Source organism: Anomaloglossus baeobatrachus, chromosome 12, assembly GCF_048569485.1.
Source record: "Anomaloglossus baeobatrachus isolate aAnoBae1 chromosome 12, aAnoBae1.hap1, whole genome shotgun sequence".
NCBI lineage: Eukaryota > Metazoa > Chordata > Amphibia > Anura > Aromobatidae > Anomaloglossus > Anomaloglossus baeobatrachus.
The window spans coordinates 35,745,104-35,761,436 of NC_134364.1; positions in this window are offsets into that span (position 1 = coordinate 35,745,104).

Consider the following 16,333-nt stretch of genomic DNA (forward strand, 5'->3'; position numbering starts at 1 on the left):
CCTTCATGACTTATAGACTCCGTCTCTCTGACTTTTTTAATAATAAGTTCTTTAACTCGGTAATCCAGGAAGCGGCATATGACATCCCTTGGTGGATCCCCTTGTTTGGGACGGGGTCTCAATGATCTATGAGCTCTTATCAGTTCCAAAGTTGGAGCAGGGTCAGAGTCAGAGTCCAACAGATCAGAAAAGATGCCCTGTAAGGTCGGGATCAAAGCTTCATTTGCCACCGATTCTGGGAGTCCCTTTAGTCTGAGGTTGTTTCGCCTTTCTCTGTTTTCGTGATCTTCCAGGATGGCATGAATTTGATTGATGTTTTCCTCCTGTTGGCGAAGACAGGAGATGACAGTGTTGGAAGTGGAGGTTAATGTGGCTTGGGCAGCTTCCAGGGTTTCCACTCTGTGTCCAATTTGGCCGATTTCTTGTTTAATATCTGACAGTTCCCTTGCTACTGGTTCCAGCGCATTTTTGAGGATCCGTTTTATAAAAGATCTTGAGATGGGGAGATTCTTGCTGTTGTTTGCACCTTCAGTGTCACTTTCGTCGTCATCCATGTCTTGTGCGTCATTAGTAGACATGCTTAGGGGGCTGCCTGTTTTAGAATCAGCTGTATGTAGATGTTTTTTGAGAAACTTATCGACATCAGCCTGGGTAGTGGTTTTAACTGGTCTGGGCAGAGAGCTGGCTCGAGCGTTGCCGATTTTGACCATGTTAGAATCAGACATGTGAGGTATTATGCTTGAGAGAATGAATATTAGGGGTTAGGCCACCCTATTCCCTCCAGACAGCACTGAGTCTAGAACATTGTACGCCCCTAGATAGGGGGAAGGAGGAAGGAAGAGAGTGCCTCTATGCTAGGGGTACCTCTGCGAGACCACTCTCTATACCGACCCCCCTATGAGACTTCTCTGGTTGCCTCGTGGCCCGGGCAGGCATGTGGAACTGGATCCCAGAGAAACCGCCTGTCCCCAGCCCAGATGTGACAGGCCGAATGTGCGGCGACCGAGCACCCTGTTGTAATGGGAGGCACAGATCTTCCCTCCTTGATTCTTGGCTACTCTGGGGTGGAATGGGAGGGGGGGTCTCTTGCAACAGCGATCCGTTCCCCCTTCTTCACCCCCACCAGGCCAATTTTCAATATGAGGAGCTTTAATCCGGCGTCTCCCCCTCTGCACTGGCCCCTGCAGTCCCCGCGGCCCAGCACTCAGCAAGATGGACGGCTGCTGATCCACGCGGGGGTGCTATGGAGAGGGGGGGGGGGTGCTGGGACGCCGGGAGCTCGCGGTCGGGCCTGTGCGGCCTTATGGGACGGATTCAGGGCGGTGTCCGGAACAGCTGAGGAGCGGGCGCAGGACCGGACCAAGAGGTACCGCTCACTCACCACCAGGTCTTCACCCCGGATGCCGCAGACTTCACTGGAGCGCCGCTCGCAGCCGCCGCGTGACCTCCAGCTCGGGCCCAGGTACTCCAAGCGGCCTCCCCAGGATACCACGCTGCCCTCCGTCACCTCCGCTCCGGTCACGCCGACAGATCTGGTGAGTGACGGGACTCACGTTCCCTGCTGGCCGACCGCTTTGCTCCCGCAGCCTGAGGGATCCTCCGGTCCAGCGTGTTCTCCCAAAATGGCGGCGGCGCGTCCCCTGTCGCTTCACTGAGCGGCGAATCTGCGGTACCTTGATCTGGGACGAGGGGAGGGGGGCGAGGGCAGTCAGGCCCCCGGTTCCCGGTTCACTCTCTTAGCTCCTGCTGGTGGTCCGCAGGCGTCCTCTGGGAGTTTGCGTTCTTAAGAGGTCACTCTTCTTGGGCCCTGCCGCCTTCAGCGGCCTGCCTGGTCCCAGTTGCGGAGGGCTCCTGGAGGGTGTCCCAGAGGGGCCAAACAGAAAATGAGGGTCTCTCCTCTCCTGGGGTGTACTAGGGACGTGGATGGGGGAGCCGGACGGCTGTATTTTCCGTCTAGGAGCAGGATGTCCGATGATGGTTCACGAGCTCCCACATCCACGTCTGCCCTCACCAGCGGCCATTTTGGACTCCACCCTAGAACATTTTAATGCCCTGTGCAAGTGTCCTAGAAAACAGAGTCCACATTTTGCCGCTTTACCGGTCACAATATCCTGAGTGCCGCTACAACAATAAGGATTCTTAATGCACCACTCCAACATTTTTTTTTCACTTCTGCAGTTTTGCTTTAAATCTAAGTCCCCTGCCCCTTGTCTTATACATTTATTCATCCTTTATTGGTGTCTGTCTGTGTGCGCAGCAGCATCATCTTGTGCCTGTAACTTCTAACTGGCCCCACACTCTGCCATACACAGTATGATACCCCCACAGCTCAACTATACAAAGTATGATGGGCCCTCAGCTCCCCCATACACATTATGATGGTTCACCTATACACATTATGAAGCCCTACAGCTCTCCTCGCTCAGTATGTTGGGTCCACAGCTCCCCTGTACACAGTATGATGGACACACAGCTCCCCTATATACAGTATGATGGGCCCAAAGCTTCCCTATACACAGTATGATGGGCCCACAGCTCCCTTATACACAGTATGATGGGCCCACAGCTCCCTTATACACAGTATGATGGGCTCACAGCTACCTTATACACTGTATGATGGGCTCACAGCTACCTTATACACTGTATGATGAGCCCACTGCTCCACTATACGTAGTATAATGCTGCCACAGCTCTGATATACACAGTATGATGGGCCCATAGCGCTGCTATACACACTATGATACCCCTACAGCGCCCTATACATAGTATGATGTCCCCGCTGCTCCCTCAAAACAAAGTATAATGACCCCACAGTAGCCCTCACAATGTATAATAGCCCCACAGTAGTCCCCTCACTGTAATGGCCCCCACAGTAGCCCGCAAGCTGTTTAATGGCCCCCACTTTAGCCACCACAATATATAATGGCTCCACAGTAGGCCCCAAACTGTATAATGGCCCCCACATTAGCTCTCACGCTGTGGCCCCTACACTTCATGTGCACCCCTACAAATGTCCCTACAATGTATGAGAGCCCTCAACACTGTATGAGAGCCTCCCACAGTAATCCCTACAATGTATGAGGGCCCTCACATTGTTTTAGAATCCCTTACTCTTTATGAGGCCCCCCATTTGTTTATGATGTCCCCATAGTCACACCACAACTTTTAAATCAAATTAAAAATATTTTATAATCATCTAATCCAGAATCCTGATTAATCGACCTGCGAGGCTTCGGCAGACCAATGCGCTCTCATAGCACCAACGTGCACACAGGACATTAGAGTCTCAATATGATGACTTACCAAGACTCTGATGTCCTGTGTTTGTGTCGGCACCTTGGCCAATGCATCACCTTGGAACCCATGTGCATAATAACATCACCCTTCCTCATGCATGTAATATTAGCCCCCAAGCATGCAGCACCACACACGTAATGGCACCCTCTTCCCAGACTGCCCTATGTGAGTAACATCACCCCCTTTCCTTCACCCTTGCATGTAAAATCACCTCTTTCAGGTTCAGCACCCCTATTTATAGCTTCATAGAAGTAACAGCAGTCCCTTCCCTGTGCAGCCCGTCAACATGCAGCCCCATGTAGGAACATCTATTTATCATGTGTACCCAATACATCGCTTCACTTACAATCAGTCCTATATATATATATATATATATATATATATATATATATAAAGAACATCGCTCCATTATGTAGCACCTCTGTCCTCTGAGTGTCATCGCTTCCTGATCCTCATCAACAGCAACCACAGTGTAGGAGGGTGTCTAGTGCCCTACCACCCCAGAAGAATGTTGTCATCGATTATATATGTTTTAGAATGATGTATTTATGTGTGAATATTTTTCCTCTGTAATTTGTCCGGCTGCCATTAGGTGTCACTGGGTCCCTAGTCCTTTAGTGTGAGGGGATGTAGAGGAAATGAGAGAATGGCATTGATTAAAAGGGGGAGGATTCTACCCTCACGGGGAGAGATATAAGAAAAGGAGCTTCCGGGTACAAGGGAGATAGGGAGTAGTAACAAGAAGAGAAAGGACCCGCAGTGTCAGATGTAGCAGAGTAGTAACAAGAAGAGAAAGGACCCGCAGTGTCAGATGTAGCAGAGTAGTAACAAGAAGAGAAAGGACCCGCAGTGTCAGATGTAGCAGAGTAGTAACAAGAAGAGAAAGGACCCACAGTGTCAGATGTAGCAGAGTAGTAACAAGAAGAGAAAGGACCCGCAGTGTCAGATGTAGCAGAGTAGTAACAAGAAGAGAAAGGACCCGCAGGGTCAGATGTAGCAGAGTAGTAACAAGAAGAGAAAGGACCCGCAGGGTCAGATGTAGCAGAGTAGTAACAAGAAGAGAAAGGACCCGCAGGGTCAGATGTAGCAGAGTAGTAACAAGAAGAGAAAGGACCGGCAGGGTCAGATGTAGCAGAGTAGTAACAAGAAGAGAAGAGAAAGGACCGGCAGGGTCAGATGTAGCAGAGTAGTAACAAGAAGAGAAAGGATCGGCAGGGTCAGATGTAGCAGAGTAGTAACAAGAAGAGAAAAGACCTGCAGGGTCAGATGTAGCAGAGTGGAGTCGGGTGGTGTGGAGGATTCAGGCACAGAGAGAAGACAGAAGGAACGAGTAAAGGAGATTATAGTGGAGTGTGAGCCCCTCAGCAGTGAAGCGTAATCCTAGTAAGTTGGAGGAAAAGAGGAGAGCGTTTCGTCCTTAGGCCGGTAGCTGTGAGTGGACCACTTTACAACAGCACAATGCTGCACACTGGTATCAGCTTTTCTGGAGGAGGCTCCACTTGTTCCTGTGATATCATCCTCAGACATGAGAAACTCCATTCTAGATGTGACTGTGACACTAGTCACTACATGGACAAGCTGTGAGGTAGTATGGTCAAATGTTCTAGGGTAAGATACCAAGAGAGCACGTTGTGGACTAAGGGGATAGACAAAGGAGTAGTTAGGTCACGGTCAGAGTCAGAATACCAGGTGGATAGGAGATCAAAGCAAAGGGACAAGGCAAATGGATGCTCAGAGGAGGTCCAGGGTCTGGCCGCAATAGATCACAACCCAGCGCACAGAAGAATGAAACCAACATGCAACAATAAGCAAAATGCTACAACTGGCAGAGATCTGGCTCTAACTGCTCAGCTGAGTAGCTGGGCAATTGCAGAGAACAGAATAAGCCCAGAAGTTCTCAGTCTCAGATTGGATGGCTTAGCTGTCAATCAACACACCGACAGCTTAGCTGTAATGCCTGCCTGGAAGCACAGTCTCAGAATGGCTCTCACAGCCAATCTAGAGGAAAGCAGGATCCTGAGAACCCCGAAACCCTTTAACCCTTATACAGGGATTTGGAATTGCTACAGGGCTCTGGAGATCGCTACCTGTGAAAGGCTGAGTCCAGAGGAGAGTAGTAGTCACGAAGGGACAAACCAGGAAATACTGAAAAGCGACAAAATGAGCAGACAAGAGTGTAGTCAGGAAATCAGGCTGAGGTCAAAACCAGAGATGGCAGCTAGGTACAAAAATGGCAGGCAGGAGAGTAGTAAGAGAGCAGGCAGGGGTCAAAAGCACAGGGATCAATATTCAGAACAGAGTGAGAACCAGAAACAAGCAGGAATGCAAAACTATATCTGGCAGCGACCAGCAGACAGGTGGGCGAATTAGAAGGATGTGGTGTCTTCCCATTGGCTGTCGCTAAAAGGTGGAAACTTCAGTTGGAAGACACACGCCACCATAGTCAGCCAGTGGTACTGCAGGTCCCAGGGAAACCCAGCTTAGTGGATGAGTGGAGCCTGCGCCCACTAGAGCCATTAGCATCAACTCCTCCCCTATCACCAGCACTGCCCACAGCGGGAATACGGGGCGCCTAATGACGGAAGCAGAAGTCTCAGGAGCGGACTTTGGTGGAGATATGACATCAGCATGCCCCAGCACTAGATTGGCCAACTGAGCTGTCACTCACCAAACCAACAACTCAGCACAGCCCTTAATTCATAATGTAACAAACATTCACTCATTGCATCAAAGACACACTGCAGGACTAGGAGTTGACAGCTCTGACCTATATTGCTGATCATCCTTCAAACTATATTGCGTAACCTCCTAAGGAAACAGGGGAAAGGTTGCTAAGCACAACAGCCACAATAGAGCCAGCATACATCAGACTTTCGGTATAAATCTGATTTTTGCCACCTTCAAAAATTCTCGGATGACTCCGTGGTAGTTGGATGTATTAGGGGGGACCAGGGTGATGAGGAATATAGAAGCGTGGTGTCGAATTTTGTGGATTGGTGCCATGGTAACTATCTACAACTAAATGTTAAGAAAACTAAGGAGTTGGTGGCCAACTATAGCAGGAGAAAGATGGAATGTTACCGATCACTATGGCTGGTCAGGAGGTGGAGCAGGTGGAGAGTTACAAATATTTGGGGTCCACCTGGATAGCAAACTGGACTGGAGATGCCACTCAGAGAGGGTCTACAAGAAGGGGATGAGCAGATTGTATTTCCTAAGGAAACTGAGGTAATTTAATGTGTGCAGCAAAATGTTAGAAATGTTCTACCAGTCTGTAGTGGCAAGTGGCATCTTTTTTGCATTCATATGCTGGGGTAGTAGTGTGCGGGTCTCTGATGCTGGGGTAGTAGTGTGATGCTAATGTGAAGCCCCACAGGCGTTGTGTCGGTGCATTACCTTCAGGGACTCCACGTAGCTGGATCTGGTCACAGGTAGGAGATCTTCTTCTTGTCGTGACGCCACTCTCAGTATTGCGGCCAGTAGGGACCGCCACTGCAGGTTGAGGGACGTCTGGGGCTGATGGTGTGTGCAGTTAGTTGGAATAGCCTCCTGAGAGTGAGGCAAGCCCCAGGGCCCGGTGTAGGTGCGTAGTACCACAAGGCGCAGAATGACTCAACACAGGCAGGATGTCTTTCAGGGTTTTTACTCACATTTGATGGCAGGGTGAGTGACCCGGGCGTAGCTGGGATGAACCAAGTGGGAACCAGGTATCCTTCAGGCTGACTTTATGAGGGTGACTACCAACTCGCCTTCCTTAGCCCTTGGTGGTTTGGGGTGACCCCGACTTTTAGTCCCTATGGGGGTCACCCAGGGAAGATGCTGAAGCCTCTCTCCCCTTCGTTTGCCGTTTGCTTGTCGCCTGGACCAGGCCACTCCAGCTGCTTGCCTCCTGTGACCTATGGGCCCTAACTGTGGCTACGTGGCTGCGGCTTTTGTGGTGTTGTGGCGTGGGCTTTGAGAGCCCCACACCGGCAGGTTTAGCAAAAGAAAGTTGGATCTATCTCCGCTCCGGGATCTGCCGCCCGTTTGGGCCTGGTACTCTCTAACAGTCTCCTTACTTCCCACTCCGTGCCCTCTCTTTAGCTGAAGATGGATTTCGGGTAGCACTCCTAGTTGACCGTTCTCCCCCGTCAGTAGCCACTGCGCGGGCGCTGTTAGACAGCAACAGCCCCACAGGTCTGCTCCTCACTGAGCCCTATGGAGTTCTGCTCTAACTGACTCACTGCCCCTCCTCTCCTGTTCTTGCCTACGCCACCTAGCAACCAGATTCTCTTACCACACCCCCTGAGAGGAGATGGAGGCTTTTGGCCCCCTCCACTATTCCAGTGAAGGTCAAGGCTTTTCCCCCTCCTGGGATCCCCAGGGGTCCTCTCATGGGTACATGTGTGAGACCTGATCACTATGCGCCTGTGTTCCACACCCCGGTCAGCCTTCTGGATTACCTGTGTTGTACTGTCCCCAGCATGGGTGCAGTACTCAGTGGTGCCTGACCAGGTCAGGGGCGCCACATTCCCCCTTAGTTATCACCAGCACGTCCTCGGGCTGCAAGACAACATTTTAAAATGCATAAAACATTAAAACATGTAAAACATTTTAAAAGCACCAGGTACCATACATCACCACCCTCCACCCACAAGTCCGTTAACCCACCCAAAACCCTTTCACGTTGGCCGCGGCTTCAGCCACTTCTGGCAGGATGTAAAGGCGGCTTTTATGGGCTGGTGGTTTCAGGGTATACCTGGCCTGGTGGATCCGCGCCTTCAGCCTCTTCTGGCAGGATTCAGAGGCGGCCTCCACAGTTGGTGCTGACCAGGTACCCTCTTTGTGGTGGAGAGCCAGGCCCCATAAACAGGCATGCTCTCTGGTCGCAGGCGAGCCAAGGCCCTATATACGGACGGGCTCCTCCTGGTTGCAGACGAGCCAAGCCCCTAAACAGGCTGACTCTGGTGGTGGTGGTGCCCTTTTGGTGTAACTATTTACACTGCGAGAGTTTGTGGCTATAGCCAGTTCATAGCCTTAAGGTTTATGGTTTTTCTCACAATAGTTTTTGTGGGCACATGCTTAAACGTAAACGTTGCAAAACAAACTTTTTCAAAACTTTAACTTTCTAACTGCTGAACTTCTTACTTTCCTTTACTCCTCCATACCAGGGCTTGGGCCTGTAGGGCTGCGGCACCTGTTGCTTTCTTGGCCTCTTTCTTCATCTGTTGTTGTCTCATCTGCAGGTTCCTTGTCTCTGCTTTCTCTATCTTCATCTGTTTCCTTTCCTGTATCTGTTTCTTTATCTCTGTCTTTTCTTTCTTCTTTGGGACATGGTGCTACATCAAGCGCATACAATCCTCTTTCGCCTTCATGCATAGTGAATTGTACTGTATTTCCCATCTTTAAGTTTCTGCCAGGGTGTCCTCTAGGCAGATGAGCGTTCACATCTCTTCTGTTGACAAATATCCCTTCTTTGATACCAGGGGCTACAATGAATCCATATCCACTTCTCAAATTGAAATCTTCCACTACTCCTCTGCAAAGGGGTCCTCTGACCTGGGCTTTGGCTCTTCTGAGGGACCGTTTTTCTTGGAGGTCTCTGGCTGTGACTTCTCTCTGCTCTGGAGACTGTGGTGCAGGGGACAGCGTTGTTCTGTTGCGACGCCTTGTCTTGCGGGCTGGGTTTTGCCGGGCTGTTACTTCAATGCCTGCAGGGCCCCAGGTGAGGTTTCTGGGCTGATCTTCGTCAGCAGACGGTGTCAAGTCCTCCTCATCCCAACGTGAATAGGGTAACATCTCCGGCTCTGAGTATTGCTCCACTGCCGGTGGCTCCGGAGTCAGCTCCTCAGCTTCCTGGCCCCCTCTCCCCCTTAGTTCTTCGCTGCACTCTGGTTGTGGTAGCGCTGGAGATGAGTGGTCCTCAGCTGGTCTGGGCGGTGGACTCTCTGGCGCGGCTGCAGGGGTTGCCTGAATCTCCTTGGGGGTATGCGGAGGGAGCAGATACCGATCCACCATCTCTTGTGGGAACTGGGCCTCTAGGTCAGCCTTCAGCTTCCAGTATTCGGGGTCCTCTCCTATCAGGGTCTTCCTAGCAGGGACCTCTTTGGACTGGGGAGCGGTGTCTGCTCTGGCCTTGCAGGCCGGGGTAAATGATGAGGTAATCTCTTCTTGGCGGGCCGCGCCTGGCATGGCGGCGGCCTGGTCTTGGCGGGCCGCGCCCTGGATGGCGGCGGCCTGGTCTTGGCGGGCCGCGCCTGGCATGGCGGCGGCCTGGTCTTGGCGGGCCGCGCCTGGCATGGCGGCGGCCTGGTCTTGGCGGGCCGCGCCTGGCATGGCGGCGGCCTGGTCTTGGCGGGCCGCGCCTGGCATGGCGGCGGCCTGGTCTTGGCGGGCCGCGCCTGGCATGGCGGCGGCCTGGATCAGTGTCGCTGTTGCAGGGGGCTCTGTGCAGGCTGGGCTGGACGTCGCTGCAGCAGTCTGGGCTTGGCGGGCCGCGCCTGGCGTGGCTGCGGCCTGGTTCAGCACCTCACTTGCGGCGCGGACGAGCGTTGCTGCGGCGGTGGGGTCTCGGCGGGCCGGGCCTAGCAGGGCGGCGGCCTGGGTCAGCGTTACGCCTGCGGCGCGGATGAGGGTCGCGGTGGCAGCCGGTTCTTTACGGGCCGGACTGGGCGTTGCTGCAGGGACCGGGTCTTGGTGGGCCGAGCAGGGCATCGCTGCGGCCGCTGGGGCTTGGAAGGCCGCACCTGGCGTGGCTGCGGCCTGCTTCAGCGTCGCCGCACCGGACGCCTCTTCGGGGACCGCGGGCGTGGCAGCAGGGGTCGGGGCACTTGCGCTGGCCGGGGCATCACTCGACTCACCCACCGGTGGCAGCATCGGGGTCTGCGTCATCGCCGTCCTGTCTGGCACTCGGCGCGCGGCTCTCCTTTCATAGGCCCGAACCGCCGCGGTCATCTCCAGCATTTCCATTCGTTCTTCCCGGATCTGCTCCACAACCCGGGTCTCCAGTCGGTCGCAGAACTGGGCCAGCTCCCGATACCACCAGGCAGCGGAGCCCGGTTCTGGATTTCTGCGGTCAGACGCCATTTCTTCTGCGCCCTCTTCTGCACGACTCTCCAGCTGTGGACTCGCTGTTGCCTCTGATAGCAAGCTGTTCAGTTTCTGCTCTGCCTCCTTCAGCAGCTCCTCTCCCAGCAGCAGGCTTGTGGCTCCCTTTCTGTCCCGACGTCTCTGGACGCTTCCGCTCTCATAGCTGGCAAGGTCAGAACTCTGCAGGGGATCTCTGGGTAGCCACACCTCTTCGTGGGCGGTAACTTCTTCCAGCGCGGGCTGCTGTTGTTTTTCAGCGCGCTTTTCATGGTGGCAATATGGCGGCGCTTCCAATTTTTCAAGCGGACCGCCTAGGCACATGGTCACCTGTCTGAACAGGTCTAGTCCTTATCCTGTTCGTGACGCCAGATGTGAAGCCCCACAGGCGTTGTGTCGGTGCATTACCTTCAGGGACTCCACGTAGCTGGATCTGGTCACAGGTAGGAGATCTTCTTCTTGTCGTGACGCCACTCTCAGTATTGCGGCCAGTAGGGACCGCCACTGCAGGTTGAGGGACGCCTGGGGCTGATGGTGTGTGCAGTTAGTTGGAATAGCCTCCTGAGAGTGAGGCAAGCCCCAGGGCCCGGTGTAGGTGCGTAGTACCACAAGGCGCAGAATGACTCAACACAGGCAGGATGTCTTTCAGGGTTTTTACTCACATTTGATGGCAGGGTGAGTGACCCGGGCGTAGCTGGGATGAACCAAGTGGGAACCAGGTATCCTTCAGGCTGACTTTATGAGGGTGACTACCAACTCGCCTTCCTTAGCCCTTGGTGGTTTGGGGTGACCCCGACTTTTAGTCCCTATGGGGGTCACCCAGGGAAGATGCTGAAGCCTCTCTCCCCTTCGTTTGCCGTTTGCTTGTCGCCTGGACCAGGCCACTCCAGCTGCTTGCCTCCTGTGACCTATGGGCCCTAACTGTGGCTACGTGGCTGCGGCTTTTGTGGTGTTGCGGCGTGGGCTTTGAGAGCCCCACACCGGCAGGTTTAGCAAAAGAAAGTTGGATCTATCTCCGCTCCGGGATCTGCCGCCCGTTTGGGCCTGGTACTCTCTAGCAGTCTCCTTACTTCCCACTCCGTGCCCTCTCTTTAGCTGAAGATGGATTTCGGGTAGCACTCCTAGTTGACCGTTCTCCCCCGTCAGTAGCCACTGCGCGGGCGCTGTTAGACAGCAACAGCCCCACAGGTCTGCTCCTCACTGAGCCCTATGGAGTTCTGCTCTAACTGACTCACTGCCCCTCCTCTCCTGTTCTTGCCTACGCCACCTAGCAACCAGATTCTCTTACCACACCCCCTGAGAGGAGATGGAGGCTTTTGGCCCCCTCCACTATTCCAGTGAAGGTCAAGGCTTTTCCCCCTCCTGGGATCCCCAGGGGTCCTCTCATGGGTACATGTGTGAGACCTGATCACTATGCGCCTGTGTTCCACACCCCGGTCAGCCTTCTGGATTACCTGTGTTGTACTGTCCCCAGCATGGGTGCAGTACTCAGTGGTGCCTGACCAGGTCAGGGGCGCCACACTAATAAGCTGAAAAAGCTTATCAAGAAGGCAAGCTCTGCTGTTGGCTGCAATCTGGACTCTTTTGAGGAGGTAGTGGAGAGAAGAACTCTGAAAAAATGTATGGCGAATATGAATAATAATGCACATCCATTATATAAGCTATTCATGAGACAGAAGAGCACCTTCAGAAACCGGCTAATCCTTCTGAGGTGTAAGAAGGAAAAATATAGGAAATCATTTGTGCCAACTACTATGGGAATGTACAACAATAACATTAGTGTTAAATCATCAAGGTGAATGTTTCCTTCTTTATTTCTTCTACTTTTCAGTTTACCCACTGTGTATGACCTAATCTAATGTACAATGGTCTTCTGTCAACTCTACTGTCTTGTCAATTACGTAATTCATGATATTATTTAAGTTGTGCTGCTGTGATACCATAATTTCCCACGGGATCAATAAAGTGTATCTTATTGTATCGTATCGTATAGAAAGAAAGACAAAACTCAAAAGTGAGGTAACATAAAATACGTACATGAGTTGAAAGTAGAAACAATAAAGGCTGCTTTACACCAGACAATCTATCGTGCGATAGATCGTCGGGGTCACGGTTTTTGTGACGCACATCCGGCATCGCTGGCGATGCCGGCCTGTGTGACACCTCCTAGCGACGCAGTATCGCTCACAAATCGTGAGTCGTGTACTGCTCGTTAGGTTCCATAATATCGATTAATTTAGTTGTTCATCGTTTCCAGGGTAGCACACGTCGGTCCGTGTGACACCCCTGGAACGATGAACAGCAGCTCACCTGCGTCACGCGGCCGCCGCCGGCTATGTGAAGGAAGGAGGTGGGCGGGATGTTTACGTCCCGCTCATCTCCGCCCCTCCGCTTCCATTGGCCGGCGGCCGTGTGACGTCGCTGTGACGCCGAACGTCCCTCCCACTCCAGGAAGTGGACGTTCGCCGCCCACAGCGTGGTCGCACGAGAGGTATGTGTGACGGGGGTTACTGACTTTGTGCGACACGGGCAGCGATTTGCCCGTGACGCAAAAAGGACGGGGGCGGGTACGATCGATTGTGAAATCGCACAATCGGTCGTACCATGTAAAGCAGCCTTTAGTGTTAAGGCCCCGTCACACTAAGCAACATCGCTAGCAACATCGCTGCTAACAAACAACTTTTGTGACGTAGCAGCGATGTTGCTAGCGATGTTGCTGTGTGTGACATCCAGCAACAACCTGGCCCCTGCTGTGAGGTCGTTGGTTGTTGCTGAATGTCCTGGGCCATTTTTTAGTTGTTGCTCTCCTGCTGTGAAGCACACATCGCTGTGTGTGACAGCGAGACAGCAACAACTAAATGTGCAGGCAGCAGGAGCCGGCTTCTGCGGAGGCTGGTAATCACAGTAAACATCAGGTAGCCAAGAAGCCCTGTCCTTGGTTACCCGATGTTTACCTTTGTTACCAGCCTCCGCCGCTCTCACTGTCAGTGCCGGCTCCTGCTCTGTGCACATGTAGCTGCAGGACACATCGGGTTAAGTAACCCGATGTGTGCTGTAGCTAGGAGAGCAGGGAGCCAGCGCTAAGCGGTGTGCGCTGCTCCCTGCTCTGTGCACATTTAGCTGCAGTACACATCGGGTAATTAACCTGATGTTTGCTGTAACTAGGAGAGCAAGGAGCCAGCGCTAAGCGGTGTGTGCTGCTCCCTGCTCTGTGCAGCTGCACCCTGTACTCTATACCCTATATATGTACCCTGTGCAGCTGCACCCGGTGTGCGCTGCTCCCTGCTCTGTGCACATTTAGCTGCAGCACACATCGGGTAATTAACCCGATGTTTGCTGTAACTAGGAGAGCAAGGAGCCAGCGCTAAGCGGTGTGCGCTGCTCCCTGCTCTGTGCAGCTGCACCCTGTACTCTATACCCTATATATGTACCTTGTGCAGCTGCACCCGGTGTGCGCTGCTCCCTGCTCTGTGCACATTTAGCTGCAGCACACATCGGGTAATTAACCCGATGTGTGCTGTAACTAGGAGAGCAGGGAGCCAGCGCTCAGTGTGCGCTGCTCCCTGCTCTCTGCACGTGTAGCTGCGTGCGCTGGTAACCAAGGTAAATATCGGGTTGGTTACCTGATATTTACCTTAGTTACCAAGCGCAGCATCTTCCACGCAGCGCTGGGGGCTGGTCACTGGTTGCTGGTGAGCTCACCAGCAACTCGTGTAGCGACGCTTCAGCGATCCCTGCCAGGTCAGGTTGCTGGTGGTATCGCTGGAGCATCGCAGTGTGACATCTCACCAGCAACCTCCTAGCAACTTACCAGCGATCCCTATCGTTGTTGGGATCGCTGGTAAGTTGTTTAGTGTGACTGGACCTTTAGCACGGGTCACCTCCTACGACCTAACAAATAAACAGTAGATAGGTGTGGGTAAAGACAAAAGAAAACTCAGAACAAATACAATCCTGATTTCTATCCAAACAGGTAATTACTGAAGCAATGGGGCTTGAACTCAGAAGAAATACACCAGGAATGAATATAACCAGCAATAATATGCTGGAAAAGGAGAGTATATAAAGCAACACCCAGAATGGGATTGGACAGGGACAATGAATGATAGAAAACAGGTGATCTCCGTACACCATAAGAAAACGAAGCTAATGTGAAGATTAACTAAAAGTTCAGCACTTGGCCAGGAACTGACCAAGCTGGGGTTAAACAGGAGGGGAATCAGACCACAGAGTAGAAGGTCACTGATTCAATCCCCGAGGCATGACAGTAAAGGCGTCGATTGATCGTGCGATCGCACCCGCCCCCATCGTTTGTGCGTCACGGGCAATTTGTTACCTGTGTCGCACAAAGTCGGTCACCCCTGTCACACGTACTTACCTCCCGAACGACCTCGCTGTATGCGGCGAACATCCTCTTCCTGAAGGGGGATGTTACGGGGGGCTGTCTGATAATAACCTAAAGGAGTATCAGACAGTCAGGGTCCACCGTGCAAAGACTTTGCTGCAGACTATGGCAGAGTGCAATACCTCTGTTAACTCACAGAAGGATATAATAAGTAAGTAAAGCAATTCCTCCCTTGCTTGGAGGGTGTGTGGAATGATCTCTGTTAATAATCACAGAGACAAAGGCAATGTGTGCGAAATGGCACCTACCTAGGTCCGCTCTTCTAGTGGTGCAAAAGAGACGAACAGCAGCGTAAGCCGCACAAAGCTCCTACCTGCGTTCGCTCCACTAGTGTGCGAGGACACGAACCACTAGATATGTGTCACGGCCGGGCGGTCGGGCAGACCCAGGAGGTGGATCCACTGGACCGAACTCTAAGATGGAGGTAGGGAGTCCGGCAGCTGAAGCACTGAAGGGCAGCAGGATAGTCCGTGCAAGTGAAGACAGCGGAGGAGTCCCTGGGACCACGGAGTCACAGAAGGTAGTCTTGGTGACGTAGCTCAGGTTCGGAGGCCGAGATGATATCAGGCGGAGTCCGGAACCTCTGGAGCAAGATGACGGGTCACCGCAGGGATCCGAGATGGCAGGTGCTGTCGGATGGCAGACGGACAGCGTGCGGGGTTCGGGATACGGCAGACTGGATGGCGAGGCAGGTACGGCTCTACAAAGAGAGATAGGTGAGTACAGGCACATAAACACCAGGAGACCTGACTCCTAGCTCAGGGAACACGAAGATCAGGCCCCGCCCCCTTGGACAAGAACCCCCTTTATACCCTGAACCTGACTAACCTCATTTCCTGTTACCGGACACTGGCCCTTTAAGAAAGGGTCAGTGACCGCGCGCGTGCCCTAATGCGCATGCGCGCGGCCCGGGTGCCAGAAGCCAGGGAAGGAGGCTGCGAGGAGGACGCAGGAGAGCCGGCCAGGGCCTGGGAAGATGTCGGACGCCGGGATCGGCGACCAGAGGACCTATGGAGGACGGGCACCGGAGGCTGGGACGAGGGGAGCGTGGCAGGTGAGCCGGGGAGCGGAGCTGAGGACCCGGGGAGGGGAGCCGAGGACCCGGGGAGCGTGACAGTACCCCCCCCCCCCACGCCCCCCTCCCCGCAACCGGGACATGAAGGCACGGATAAGAGGAGTGCCTACGTTCTCCCTGGGCTCCCAGGACCTATCCTCAGGACCATACCCTGCCCAGTCCACCAGGAAGAACTGCCGACCTCGTACGGTCTTCATGGCCACGATATCCCTTACCGCATAGATGTCATCATCGGCAATAGGTGGAGGAGCTGGACTGGCAGCAGCGGAGAAGGGACCAAGGACCACCGGCTTGAGCAGGGAGACGTGGAACGAGTTGGGTATCCTCATCGTGGCCGGGAGCTGCAGCTTGTAGGAGACCTCATTGATCCTGGTGAGGACTTTAAACGGCCCAATGTAGCGAGGACCCAGCTTGTATGAAGGTATCTTCAGGCGGACGTACTGGGAAGAAAGCCAGACGAGGTCTCCAGGAGAGAAACACGGAGGATCCAG